General features: G+C 39.6%; 1 protein-coding gene across 1 annotated transcript in view; it reads right to left on the bottom strand.

Annotated features, from left to right (window-relative positions):
• MCTP1 (multiple C2 and transmembrane domain containing 1) overlaps positions 1 to 13,343 on the bottom strand; it is a 273,536-nt gene that overhangs the window by 38,398 nt on the left and 221,795 nt on the right. The window lies entirely within an intron of this gene.

The following is a 13,343-nucleotide window of genomic DNA, read 5'->3' as shown; positions in this document are numbered from 1 at the left end:
CCATAAAGAAGGTCAGCAGAGATCCACCTAGTCCCATGTCATATTACGGATGCAAAACTTGTATCCTATGTGTTATAAAATATGCATAAAAGAGATAAGAGAAGGAAAAACTTGTTGATGCACGTTAATACTTCTGTCTATTTCACAGGCTTTCCACCAACTAAGACTTTGTTTACTTTGTTATGTAGGTGAAGCTACAAATGTTTCAGTGCATTTGTCATTTAAGACAATGCATTAAAATTATAACTTCGGAATGACTCCCTAAACACAGCTCCAAGGATATTCGCATCAAGTCCAAACCTAGAGGGACTTTAAGACTATTGAAGAGCCAAATTCAGGCAAAAGAAGAACTTAAAAAGGAGAAGCGTGCACATAAGGCATCTTCCTCTGAGCTAGCTGAGCCATCAATAAAATCCCAGTTAATCACGTTACATGGGCTCATGCAAAATGTAAACATGACATAGATTGATGAAACATGCACAGACCACTCTGCATACACGCAAGTCAACTGCATGGCCCAAAATCTGTCCAGTCTCAGTTGTTCATTCTTGTTTGAACCCAGTCCCAAAACAGCTCTATCAATGAGCTGGGGATGGAGCCTCCAATCCTGTCTACTCTGCCCTGGAGCCTGAAGTCAAAAGAAAGACCAGAAACACCAGGAAACAGTAAAGAGTGAACATGTCCAGAAGCCCAAAGAAGAAGCATGCCCTGAGCAACTAAAGAAGAATTACTCTCGAATTCTTTCCTGCCCTGAAGAACAATTTTATCAGGAGGAGCCTGACTGACCAAATCCTCTGCAGCCTCTGACGTGATGCCAGGCAGGAGGATGCATTTGTGAATCCCCCCAGGCTGAAGATGGAATCAAGGCTGCGCACTAGCCACCATCTATGAAGAAGAAGCCTCCCTCACCAATTTCTCCTCTGTTTCCACATTTAGACCAGCTCTGCTCCACTTTTTAAAGAAAAAGGGTTGGAGACAGTGCCCAGGGAGTTTGGGATGGTCACACTTCTCAGCACTGAGGGAGGGAAACATTGAGAGCATGTTGTTGAAATGCTTGTCAGCTCCTGCTTGGCTCAGTACATCACTTCACACATCTCACTTGGAGGTGACCGAGAAGTCCCACCTTCATGGACCTCCCTGCAGATGCAAAGGCGTTTTCAGTTTCTCATTCGTCTGCATCATGTCCTTGTTCCTCTCCTCTGCTGGTAGCTCACCGTGACCTTCCCTGGGCTGCTCCAAGTGTTTGGGAAGCTGAGTTGTAATCTACATCATTGGCCTGATCAAGTTCTTCAAAAAGACCCAGTCTAAAACTTTTAATCTGGACAGATTCAGTCCCTCAATGTGGCATCAGCTCTACTGAGGAAACCATGAACTGAGAAGGGAGGATGAAAACAAGTGGTTAAGGGTGGCAGTGAGATGGAAACCCTCTTAAATCAGTTTTGCCACACGCCAAAAAAATTCTGTAATTACATTATTAGGTGACTAAAGCCCAAGGTATAAACCTGAATCTGTTGACTCAGATGCTGCCTACGCCTGAGGCTGACTAAACTCACTAGGTCTCTTACTTTTCAACATTAATACACTTGAAGATCTCTTATGTACATCCAGAAATTCCCTGTCTTGACAGGACTGAACAGCAGAATGCCTGTCTCACAGAAGCACTAAAGTTGGCGTTGAGACAATTAGTTGAATTGGAAACCTCTAAAATTGTTGCAAATGATGGCACCTCACTGCAATTGCTTGCATGACAATACCCATTCTAAATTATCCAGATAATAATACTTCAAACTCTTTTTTTTTCTCTTCTTCCCCATCTAATGATCTCAAACTATTTTACAAGCTTCTATAGAACGGCAAAATGTTATCTTGTTCAAGGGACATAAAAAGTCCTTTGAAATCGCTTGAAGCCCAGGACTGAGCCTAGATTTCCAGCTTCTCCATTCCAACTTTTAATTCAAAAGCCACTACCAGTCTACTCTCTTGTTCTAGGTTAGTCATATCATCAATTACATTGAGCTTCAGAGTATTGAATTGTCTAGAAAGGAAAACAGATTCAATTATTGTATCAAAATATAATGCAGGAAAAGTGCTCCCATGCCCAAGGTGCAGAAATGATTCTTTAAAGTATATGAAACAGAGCTCATGCTTTCCCTTGTCTTGAAATTCAAAAGGAAGAGTAAAAAGAAAATAAAAAAGGGATTCAGACAATATGGACACAATAATACAGTTTATCAAACCACCGAAACAAGTGTTTTCAGAACTTTGACAGAAATTAAAACAAGGAAAGTAGATTCTTCATGATCTTATGGTATATTAAGAATCAGTACACTGAAGCCTTACAAAAGCTGTATATTGAAATAAAATCTATTTCTGCAGAACAAAGCAAGGCTGTTCAAGAGAGGTACAGCGGATCTGAGCAACAGATTTCAGTTTAACATTGTCACAGGAATTCTGTAGGAAAAAAAATCGCACAATGGAATTTTTTCTCCTTTGATTCTGCCTCGTTGCTATTCAAATAAAGTGCACATGTGCTGCTCTGGTTTGAAGGAACATGGTAGTTATTCGGATCTCTGTGTTAAGCATTGTACCTGGGGGAGGGAGGAGACAGGGAAGGAGGCAGAGGGAGAGAGGGAGGACAGGAAAAAGCACACGAAGATAAAATAGAACATTGGAGTTACGTTATTCAAAGTTCTGTGGCAAAAATCTCAGATTGCCCCTGGAATACCCACTCTAAATTATGCTTTCCGATACCTTGCTTGAAATCAAGTAGTATTAATCAAACAAAGGAAGGGCACTGGGGAAATCAGAAAGATCTAATGCAAGCAGTTAAAAGTGACATGACCTTCTGTAATGTCACTTGTCACAGACTTATATGCTGCATAGTGGTAGAAGGTCTTGAAAGAACCTGTTTCTCGGTACTGTCCCTTGAATGTAATACTAATACAGATGACATTTTAAAAAACAGACGTAGGCGGCCCCAAATACAGTTCATCAGCCGCTTCATGGACAAACAATAAGCAGATGATGTTTAAATGATGTTTAAATGTTGCAAAGATCCTTCCTGGGCAAAATAGCCCTATTAAAAGCTAATTAATCAGAAGGAGCAAGCTGTGTAATTCTTACCTACTGCCATTGCTCCTGATCCATTCCCACCCTCTTTGAGGAACTCAGTCTATACATACGATCCATAATCCACAGGATATTGGAGCAGCGGCGGGTACATTGGGTTACCAGGAAGAAGCCAAACCACCACATTTTCAACCCAAAAAAACCCACCCCAGTGTTTCTGGACTAGAATACAGTCTTCTGAGGAAGCTGGCAATTAAATACAACTTGCATTTATTCTAAAGATGATCCATTGGCTATCAAACATGATGGGATCTGTGAGAAAATAATTAATTTTCACATCTAATCTCAACACCTGCAATGTGAGGTTGGATTCTAGTTACAGGAACATTGAATGCAAACCTCATGATGGCAGAGAACTTTAAAACACCTCCTGGATTTAAAGACTCCGCGGAAAAATGGCACATTGAAGTTTAACACCACTGTTAATGAAAGGTCCCTCACTCTTGGCATCAGCCTGCAGTTTCCCATACAATATGTGCAAACCACAAGTCACTCTACAAATTGTCTTCTGTTTTAATTTCTTTGGCTGATCCCACAGAAAAACCTGCACAGAAGATACTTCGCATGTTAACAATACCAGATTATCTGCCCTGAGCTAATATGCAAAATAAGAAAAAAGTAAAAGGAGAGGCAACTAACTGCAGATAATCCTGAGGACTGTTAATACTCTTCTTTAATGTGAAGCAACACCCTCCAACTCCCATTAGCACTTCTCAAGGTTTGCTTGTAACTTACTTGGTGTAACCCTTGAAGTATAGGGGGTTTCAAAAGAAAAACAAAACACTTTTTGTGCTATATCATGTTACGGTGTCAAAGTATCAGTAGCCATTTGTATTTTCACATATAGGTATTAACATTCATAAAACAAAACAAAAAAGAGAATGAGATTTGTTTCCAAATTAAATGCATTTTAGATGTACAATGAAACGTGGCCAGTATCGTGTTATCATCATGTTAATTTGAACGACCAGACATGAACTGTACTGTATGTTTGTGTGTCGCTCAATTCAGCGTTTATGTGTAAATGTAATATAACATTGTGCAGTGTGTATGGATTAAGAAGGATGTGTAACACCACTTGGGCTCTACCGGGTCATTTCCAGGTAGCTCAAGTTGAAGCAAAGACGTCCATTGCCAGTAAACTGCGACACCACCAATTTTGTGCTCGTTTTCACAACGTGACATCTGCTTCTTCCATGGAATTGTGGAGGAGAAACTTTACAGGAGGAACAGCTTAATTAAAATGTCCACCTTTTTTTTTTTTACATCACATTTATAAGGAAAATAAAAATCAAATGAACAGATTCTGATTTAACAGTGTAGTATATCCGGAATACAACTGATCCTGATTTATACCACTAATGTTTTGACCTACGGATATTTCATCTGCAATAATGATCAAGATAACTGAACCACTAGATGTAATAATAATTAGTGTGATAAGCTTGCCAGTAAGGTTGAATATATTGCAGTACGGAAGACAGCAGACTAAAAAGAAAAGCATTAGTATTTACTGCTAAAACACTTCCTGATTTTTACAAAGACACTGAAATACAATTATTTCTTCTAACAGAACGCATTCTGTTAGCTTATTCTGGGAACTGCCCTTGTTGTAATTTAGTCTGATTCTTAATAGGAAATGAGACTTTAATATGGCTATCAGATGCCTTTTGATGCATGCTTCTGATTACGTGTAGCTCTGTAATGTCAACAACAGAATTCTTATTTGCAGTATAATATATTTCTTGGCAACATGCATGCGCTGTAAATACAGTTTATTACACAAGAACATGTAACCTTTTTCCTGTTGCCAGCTTTATGTGCCCTCAATGTTCAGCTGCCAAAGTAGTTAAAACTAAGTCATTTTTAACATAAAAATGGCACAAATAGTAGGCCCTTTTCTGTAGGTTTCTTTTGATATTTGCTTCTCATTTATTTTAGCTCTTGTATTTACACAATGCACTATGAACCAAATATTAGGTGTTTATTTGAAGTATGTCTCCATCTAAAGGCTTCAACATGTACTGTACACTTGAAATGTCAGATTTTTCTTATCTCAGAATGCTTCATTTTTAGTTCAGCAGAATGAAAACAAAACAAAACAAAACACAACAACACGTTCTTTGCTTGCCTAAATATCAATGGCAAGTTTACCGTGCAGAACTATTAAAAATAACACCCTCACAAAATTTTGTGAGCTCGAATTCTTGGACAAAACCTCATGACAAACTATCTTATTAACAACACAATGGCTCAGTATCAGTTTCCACTGTTGTTATTGCTCCTCTTCAAGTAGTTTTGAGATTATAGTAGAACCAGATATGCTCCTCTCATAAAACAACATTTATCCAAATAATTTTGGGCCTGTAGATGTGACACAGTCTATTACATTCAATTTTGGAGGTCACAAGATTTTTGGTAGAAAAAAGCTGTGTTATGTATTTCATGTGACAATGCATATAATATACATATTATTGTAATTTCAGTTTTTTTTTTCTTTTCCAGGTGTTGATACATTTGGGTAAATACATTTAAACTGCAGTACAATCCCAAAGTTCTGAAAGTCTAGGTTGAATTAAAATGTGCTAAAGCCAAAGAAAAACAAACCAAAGATTAATACAAATCTCACATGACTTTGGGAATTTTTACTAAAAACTAAGCTGATGTTGGCTGTATATATTGATTATTTATAATAGCCGGTACAACCTCTCAAGTGAATCTTGTTCCCATGTTAATCTTGATGCAAATGAAAAAAATAACAACAAAACAAATCAATACAGTCTCATAGAAAAAAAAATGCCTCTATGTGCAGTGAAATTTAATGTTATTTTAGATGCCTACAATATTGGAAGGTTACACCTGAAAAAATGTGGCAAAATTGAAATTTAAAAATCAATCGGTTTGTTCTAGATAAAAACCCACACAATATTTTTAAATGCTGTAGGTATCTAGAGTGGGATTTTGGTGTTTTGTTTTCAGGTGACCAAAACCTGACCAAATATTCAAGTTCTTTGGTGCATTTGGTTTTCTAAGTGCTATTGGGATGAGAACTCTGATTCTGTATGTAAACCTCAGATGCAGGGTTTATATCTGCAGCATGAAGAGTCTCTTTCAGCCGTAACCCAGGTCGCCACTTGCACTATTACGTTCGATTATGCTGCAGGAGAGAAATGCTTTCTGCCCAACCTATATCTTTATATAGTGTAGTGTGTGACTGTTAAATTAGTGCATAATGCATTTAAAATATTTATAGTACCAACATTTAGTTAAATAACCTTTATGTAAGATTTATGTTGATTTGTTCATTTCTCATTTAATGGCAAATTATGAAGAGCATGTTTCATAAAGATAATTCTCCATTTAAATTCAGCAGGCCATTAAATATTAAAATTATGTTTCTGATGCAATCTAGAGCAAATTTGTCCAGCTTCAGCGATTATTTGCACTCATAAAAATTAGACTTGATTAATAAAATTTAAATGCTTGATTAAGCTGACATTTTCATGTTTCTTTTCTGATTTATTTAAAAAAATAATCCCACCCTCTCTTGTAGCAGGACACTATAGCCTATTTTTCCTTCCTGACTGTATGGATAGTATAGAAAGAATAAACAGTTGCAGGAAGGCAGTGATGGTTCTTAGCAGAACTGAACCCAGACTGAATGCACAGGAGACCATGACCTGCTTGCAAAGCTCTGCTAACTTTTCTTATTCTTGACAACAGAGAGCAAGTTCATTATTTCAGCCAATTTGGCACATTTTAAGAAAAGCTCGAGAACTTTGCTGTATTGTTTGTAGCAATGGGCTGGTCACCACCCGGCTCGAGCAGAAGCAGAAGGAGAGTCACTTTTATTTTGAGGTGCACAGACATAAGTTTAATTAGCGGTTAGCAAATATAAGGTAAAACATTTTCCGTACAACGCCTGAAGTAATTCTATAAAAAACAACTGTATTCTCCTCATTTTTTGAGGCTCCGTGAATCAGATGAGCTTGACACACGCTTATTTTTATGCCTAACTCTGTATTCTCCCACCAGCTCTGTGCTTTGGAGATTTTGTGGCCGCTGCTGTTGCCACCACACAGGAGGCAAAACTTCTCAGGAAAGTGCAGTCAAAATGACGTCAAGAGGTAATTGCCAACCTCACAACAACCTTTAGTATCATCTTGCGCAAATGACATATTCCAGGCACTCTAGCTAGAATGCATGGACACTGATTTACTTTATTCCCCCATATTTTTGTAGCGAGAATTCAATCTTAGATAGAAATCACTGGTGACATCTGGTTGCCAAGCACAAAAAACCTCAGTACTGCACAGGCAACGGAACTGAAGCACTTGGTGTTTGTCATGTATTCATCTGCAGGTGAAACCCTTTCAGTCTAAGAACTTTGTGGAGTCATGCTTCCACGCTTTAACACCGTAATGTGAAAAAACCACAGAAAAATCAAGTCACTACCTTGTTTATTTTCTTGGTAAATCAGTTTTCAGTTTGCAGGAGAACAGGTGGTTATAGTCAGGCACTTTTCTGGAGGGGCTGGTTTCTGTATTAAACGTAAAGCAAAGTGGTGCGATCCACCCAAATTCACCAATATCTCTGACAGACACGGTTGTCTTGCCCCCAGAAAAAAGCTTACCACCCTTTCTTGAGGAAAGAAGGGATCCAATGAGATGGATATATTCATAACCATCCTTCTTTCCATTCTCCCCCCCACATTTTCTTAATGTGGTATTTTCCAGAAGACACATAAAGAGAAATAAAAAAATCTGAGTATACATATGGTATGGCAGCACTACATAAAAAGTACTCACGGAAACTGGTTAAAATCTCAAAATGAAAGGTTGTCTTTAACAAAAGTTATTTTTCTTCTATTCTCAAAATTTCATCCTAAATGTGTCCAGCTCTAAATTTTAATAGAAACATACACTCTAGAAACATGAGTCATCAAAGCCTATTTTGCAAAAGAATCTCCAGTGAAATTAAAAGATGTATTGTGCTGTTTTATATCAGTCTTACAAGATTAATAATATGCGTATACACTCTATTATAGAGATTCATAAGAATTTGTGTATGGCACATTAACTCCCAGCTGCTCACCATGATTTTCTATGCAATGACATGTGCAACTCAAAACTTCAAGAGGAAATTAGCTATCTAATATTTCCTTAAAGGCTCTAAGTGTTAACTATAGATGCAGGATGTGAAATGGAAGTGATTGAACCTCTTCTCCAAAGGGATACATATGGCAGAAGAACATTCGTAGGTAGCTCCAGTCATGTACGTTGTTCTATTAATTTTAAATTCCTTGGAAATATAGCTAACAAATAAGAGGCCTAAAAGAGGGAAGAATTAGTAACTTCAGTCAGATCTTCCTGTCCAATCCTCCTACCCAAGCTAGGTCACCCCTCAGCAGGTTGACCAATGCCATGTCCAGTGAGGTCTTCAATATTGCCATGGACCTCCACAACCTCTCTGGATGGCCTAGTCCTGAGTGTGACCACACTCAATGCAAAAGTGCTTTCTTGTGTTCAGGTGGAATTTTGCTTTTTTGGGTTTGTGCCCCTTGATATTGTCCTGTCACAGGGCACCAGAGAAGTGCCCATCTCTTTCTTCTTCTGCTCCCTTGAGTATTTATACACATTGTCAAAATCCCTGCTGAGCCTCATCTTCTCCACGGAGAGCAATCCCAGCTTGCTCATCCTCTCCTTGTCTGCCAGGTGATCTCATTGCTTCACCATCTTTCCTTTGCTAGGCTGAACGGCAGCTGCCCCTTCTCACCTTCCTGGCCTGTCCTGACTAAAGAGCCAGTACACACCCACTGCATGATGGTCGTGAAAGTAACCCTACCACATCTTCATGGTCATGTGCGCATGTACCTGCACATGGACCTCCTAACTCCTCCTGGTTCCTCTGCTGTGCACACTAATGTACAGACACCACAGGGAGAGACCCTCTGGCATGCTAGCTTCTCAGAAAGGGTGTTAGAACCTCTTTCAGAGCAGCATCTCCTTATTTGTGTGCCTACACCTGGGGTGGGCACCCTCTGCCCTGCTTGGTTGGTTTTTCAGGTCTCTCCCATCCACCCTGCACACCTGGTTTGCCAACTTAGATCACAGCTTCTTCACTTGATCACGGGTCATCTCACCTCCCTCTAGTTTAATGCTGTCATCATGTTGGCCAGCCTTCCGGAGAAAAGATTTTTCCCCACAGATCTTGCCTCTCCCTTGAGGTTCTCAGTCCTCAAGGAGGATCCCATAGTTGTAAAAAACAAGCCACTGTTGTCCATAACAGCTGCACAAATGGTTGCTGACCTGCCAGATCTGTCCCCTCCTCTTCCAGCCCTTCCTCCTCAATGCAGTATGAAGAAGACGACCTCCTGGGCTCCCTGTCTGCTACCCGTGCAGTCAAGGAAGAACAAGACCTTGCAATTGTCACCGGAGGAGATCCAATGTGCCTCTTACTGAAGTTAAGAATTGTGGCCCAACAACTGAGAGTCTGTCAGAGTTTGTCCTAATTGTGGCAGTCAGGATTAAATATACAGAGGGAAAAAAAAAATAGATAACTATGCAAACCAGGTTTCATTCGCAATATGACACATTCCAACCACACAATCCACTGTTTCATCTCAGGAAAGGGGGCAAGAGCAGCTGGAGAGTGGGAACATTTTTAATCACTTTGAGGGATTATCTGACCATTCCTTAAGTTAGGCAGCTCCAGCAGGCAGCCAGAACACAGCCTGAAGTAGAAAAGCAGGGAAAAAAAAAAAAGAAAGATATATTTTTTCCACTAACTTCATGCAGTTCTAATAACTGTGACTTTTACTTAGAAATACAAGTGAAAAAAGACCTCAGATAGCAGTGCTGCTGTTTTCTCCAAGCTATAAAGGTGAGGGTTTTTTTGTACAATGCATTTGAAAACATAAAAATATTAAGTAGTTTCTTAAAAAGACTGAAAAGAAGCTTTAAACCCCAGCACACTTTTTGTTAGTTTCGATATATCTAGAAGTCTTTCAATTACAGCTGTGCAGGATGAACTTTTCTGTTCGTCCATCTATTGAAAGATGTGATTTAGGGTTCCCAGAGAGTCAAGGCTGCTATGAAATAAGCCAGTCCTTTGCTCTGCCTCTACCCTTGTTCTCCCCAAGGATTCTGGGTGGTCTGTCACCATGCCATGCTCCACCACCCTATACCTGCCATAGACTGGCAATGTATAGGGGCAGCACTTCCACGCTGCTCCCCAACACATAGATCCAGCGTGGGTGACAAGAAGCAGCAGGGACAGAAAAGTGGCAGTAGCTGGTACCTCTCGTCTCCCTCAGAGATGTGAAAAAGATGCTGGGGAAAATACAAAATAAAATCAAGAAAAAAACCCCATAAGATCCACTCAGTCTTTTGTGTTTAGGTGGTGATGCTTTGAGATGACAACAGCAGTTGTGCTAAAAATAAATTACCTGGTGAGGTCAGGTATTTAGAAGTACGATAACGGGGAAGTGCAGGGATCCTTGGAGAAAATGCAGCCAGTTATGTTTCAGGAACACACGGTTCCAGAGGAAAGCTTCCGGAATGCTGGTTTAGTCAGTTTTTTCCTTGTTTAATTTTGGAAGGAAGTATTTATTCTGTGATGTTTTTACCCCTGTCCTGTGACTCAGTGCCAGAAATTCATTCATTTTAGATCAGTTCTGATTTCTCACAGATTTAGAGAACCATCTACTAAACCCATGTCTTTCTACCTTTGCTTACACCAACAATGCAAGAGTTTGTATTTAATGAAAGCATGTCTTTTAGAAACACAACTAATCTTGATCTCAATGTATAAAAGGCAGGGAATTCAAGACTTCTTTTTCAAATTTGTTGCAGTGTTTGACTAAAACCCCAATGATGATCAACCCTACAAAGAGAATCCATGAAAGCAAAAACACCAAATACATTGCTTCACCTCTCCATCAGACTTATTTTCTATTAGTAAATACACTTGTGTCTTCCCCTTGCCCTAACCTCATTGCACTTTTAATTCATGAAAGGACTTGTACATTCAACATTATGAGTCAGAGTAAATGGCAAAATAATGATACTGACACTCAAATGGGCAGCGCAGGCTCACGTTGTGACAGAACAGCCCAGACCATTCTGCAGGTGAATTATAAGATGAGAAAATAAGTAAATTCCAAACTACTTCAAGGAAACTGGTGCCCAAGAGGACAGAGCAAGTGATACCTTGTCTATCGAGATAATAAAAAAAGGATGAGTTAAGGCTGGTCCATCTGCCATATCCAGACAGAACCTTAGTGATCACCGTCCCATTGACCTGCAGAAGAGTGCAGTGTCTAATGCCTAAATTATTGAGACAATTGATAACTGTTTTCTTGTTGAGAAATTAGAATGAAAACTAACTCTGCAGAGCTACTTTTGAAGGTCTCAAATGTATGTATTTTCCATAGACTCTACACAAGTAAACACGACATGCAATTTTTAACGTCTAGCGTTCAGTAAGAAAAGTTAACTAATGTATTTATCTTTTTGTCTTATCGTTAGCTTAAGGATTTCAAAGTAACTTCTGAAGATCGATGATATTCCTAAGTAGTGAATGATTTCACTGAGGCACACCAGGAATGTCTGGAGACCTGGGAACAGAAGCCAGATCATGTAAATCCTGAAGCATTCTCAAGCCACTAGGAAACACTGCTTAATTAATTTAGTTAATATTTACACTCTTCCTAGGAAAACAGAAATATTAAAATTACTCCTAATCTAATGACATTGTGGTAATGACCTGATCTAAGGGTTTGTGATGTTACTGAAGGTTTATGAGTTAATTAGAAAGAAATCAAAAAAATCTGCAGATCTCTTCACAGAAGACAGATACCATGATGATAATTAAGTTTGATTCATTAAAAATATGATCCCAACTTACTTATGATAAAATCTAAATAAAAAAATTAGTAACTAATGGCACTGATATCAAATATTTGGGAAGAACGTGACTGGTTGACATAAGCTGTATAGCTTGGTCTGAAGCAATCTCAGCAAGAGGAACATTTTTAGAGCAGCATTTGGTGTCCTCAATAGAGAGCTCATCAGTAGGTTCATTATTTTGTTAGAAAAGTTACATGACCCAATTAATCTTCACAGGCAGGTGGTATTTCAGAGAGAAATGAAGTGTATTGCGGCTCACAAGTGAAATCTCTCCTTTCACAAGGGATTTCAGTTGCTCATAAAATCTTCAGGTTGAGAAGCTTTAAGCATTTCAGGCAGCAGGAGACTAAGGGCTGTGATTAAGCAATGCATCTTTTAAATATTGATTTTAGGCTTTTTCCACAAATGTAACAACCTTTGGGATTAGGGAATACCTCTATCATTCCCACTCTTAATTTTAGATGACCCCTGGAAGAGTAACAGTCTTAGTGATGTAGACAGGTAATACCAATGCCAGGACCAGGGCTGTACCAGTTTCTAGTAACTGCAGATGCTAGAGACCAGGTCATGGGATAGTTTGGGCTGGAAGGGACCTCCAGCCTCCTGCCCAAAGCAGGGTCAGCCGTGAGCTCAGATCAGGTCCTGAAAACCTCCAACAGCAACTGCACGACTTCCCTGGGCAACCTCTTCCACTGTGTGACAATCCTCATGGCAGAAAGTGCTCCCCAGGCTCAAGTTATGCCTGTTGTCTCTTATACCACACGTCACTTTGAAGGCCCCAGCTCCATCTTCTTGGTAACTCCTTGAAGGTAGTGGAGGGCTGCTGTTCACGTCACCTGAAGCCTTCTCTTCTCCAGGGTCATCTTCTCCTTATGGGGCAAGTCTTCAAGTTCTCTCACCATCATGGTGGCCCACCACTGAACTCACTCAATTTAGTCAATGCCTTTCTTGACCTGGGGTGCCAAATCCTATTCTAGAAGCAGCATAACAAGTGCTGAGCAGAGGGGATAATTGCGCTGGCTGTGCTCCTGCTGGAGCAGCACACAGGTCAGCTCTTCCCTTCTGGGACATGCTGCTGGATCAGGTTTATCTTGCAGGTTTCCAAGATGTCCGGGACCAATTCATCAGAGCAATCCATCCCCGGCCTGTATCACTGAAAGGGACTACTCCTTCCCAAGAGTTAGAATTCACATCTTTCCTTCTTGAATTTCATGAGGTTCCCATTGGCTCGTTCCTCCAGCCTAACAAGGTCTCATTAATTGGCAGATCTAGGTTATCAACTGATCCTTCTCATAACCAAAACCC

This window comes from Nesoenas mayeri, assembly GCF_963082525.1.
Source record: "Nesoenas mayeri genome assembly, chromosome: Z".
Lineage (NCBI taxonomy): Eukaryota > Metazoa > Chordata > Aves > Columbiformes > Columbidae > Nesoenas > Nesoenas mayeri.
The sequence above is the reverse complement of the archived record's forward strand: the minus strand, read 5'-3'. Positions and strand labels throughout refer to the sequence as shown.